General features: G+C 46.4%; 1 long non-coding RNA gene across 1 annotated transcript; it reads right to left on the bottom strand.

Moving 5' to 3' along the window:
* Positions 1-334: 334 nt before the first annotated feature.
* LOC119306361 lies at positions 335-1373 on the bottom strand. The gene is made up of 2 exons (XR_005148930.1): positions 908-1373; positions 335-810 (listed from the first exon to the last, which is right to left on the bottom strand). It is a non-coding gene; the product is annotated as an uncharacterized LOC119306361 (long non-coding RNA).
* Positions 1374-1843: the final 470 nt, after the last annotated feature.

Here is a 1843-nt window from a genome sequence, read left to right as displayed (position 1 = left end):
AAGGCTCCAAGGAAAATGAATGTGCAAGCCAAGAAAAAAAATATCAAAGAATTGATCATGCTTTACTCGTTCTTCTCTGGTCTTATTAGTATATGTTAAATCAGATGTCAGCAGTACTACAGAACTGGTTATTATGCCCTTTTGATTTAAATTCTTAAGTCAGTATGTCCATGTACTGGTGGTTATGTGTGTCATTGTTAATGATGCTATTTGCCTGGCACTTATGTGTTAAATTTTTCTAAAATGGCACTAAAAACTCTATTTGGCCAATATTCTGCAAGTTAAGATATCAGTAGTACTACAAATCTCCATTTGGACAATATCTCTATTAAGATGTCAACAATACTACAAATCTCCATTATATAATGGACATATTCTGCTAGTTGGTCTTACAAAAGGGTACCAAATGCATTACAACATCCAGTCACTTGCTAATTCAGTGTTCCAAAAGCTCACATTACATTCACTGATCTAATAACCTAGCATTTTTGTTGCAACTACTCCTAACAGAAATATCATGATGCCATACAGCAGTCCTAAACAATGCTACAGTTCTCTGCCCCTCAATGCCTCAATCTCAACATTGTTCTCTTCTACTTTCTCAATCAATGGAATAGTTGTTGCAACTCTCTCCCTCATCACTTCAACTTGTTGTCCGTGTGCACCATCTGCTACATTTCTCTGCCATGCTTGTTGTCCATCATAGAGTTCATCCTCAATCCTCCTCGGTACATCTCGAAGATCAAAAGGCAGTTGCCTGATGAATGGGCAAGGATAATCATGCCACAGGAAATAGTCACTACCATCTCTCTGATTACAGACTCAACAGTAAATCGAATCAGAACCAACAAAAGGAAAAGAAGAAGCAAAATTGGTACAAACCAAGATAAGGAGAGGGAGAGCTTACAATTCCATAGACGCGGCAATAGTACCTTCTTCCTGGGTTGTCATCACTCCAGGAAATCCAGCGGGGCACCTTTTCGCCGGTTCGTATGCCCTCCTCCGCCCGCCCCCACCTCTAGGGTACGCTGCGCCGGAGGAGGAAGACATCTGAGTGCTGCCCTCCTCCGCCGCCCGCCTGCCTTCTCTGATTCATGCCGGAGCCGCCTCTCCTCTGATTTATGCCGCCGACGAACCCTTGAAAAATTCCCCACCTCAATCCCCCTTCTCATCCCCGTGTGGCCGACGAGCTGACTACTGAGTTGGGCCCCCTGTCAGCACTATGTGGCATCTTATTTCCCTTAATCCCTGCCACGTAAGCGATCCCGTTCTTGAAAGCGACCAGTTAGCATAAATCAGCCAGGATTAGCCAGGATCAGAGAGATTAGGGTGTCAGTTTCAAGGATTTCGAGTTTGGGTTTTGATTCAGACTTGAAGTACGAATTCAAGGTTTTATTTAGAGTTTTTCCTAAAATGAAATGGTGTAGGAGAGTTCTCATCACACACACAAAAAAACACAAAACCGGATAAGAAACTAGCTACACCGGGCTAGGCAGCCAATCGCCCTCTCGCCCCAAAATTGCGCGGCGTCTACTCAATCACCTCGCCCTCTCTCCTCCCGCAGCAATGGATCAATCATGAGGCGAGGCGGGTGACGCGAGACGGTGCAGAGAATTGTCAAAGACGAGCGGGGTCATTGCGTGCATGCAGTTTGGTGCATCGTTTGGATGGTGGGGCACTACGCGCGTACGGGTTGCGGCGGTAGTTACCGCAGGTAAAGGAACGCCCGGGTTGACGTCAGGGCAACGTGGAGTGTCGGCGCTGACGGGGACCTCTCCCGCGTCGCACTCCGGCGGCTCCACCCTCCTCTCGTTTACTTTCCTCCGCCGTCTCCGTTTTTTAA

This window comes from Triticum dicoccoides, chromosome 1B (assembly GCF_002162155.2).
Source record: "Triticum dicoccoides isolate Atlit2015 ecotype Zavitan chromosome 1B, WEW_v2.0, whole genome shotgun sequence".
In the NCBI taxonomy this organism is placed as follows: domain Eukaryota; kingdom Viridiplantae; phylum Streptophyta; class Magnoliopsida; order Poales; family Poaceae; genus Triticum; species Triticum dicoccoides.
The sequence above is the reverse complement of the archived record's forward strand: the minus strand, read 5'-3'. Positions and strand labels throughout refer to the sequence as shown.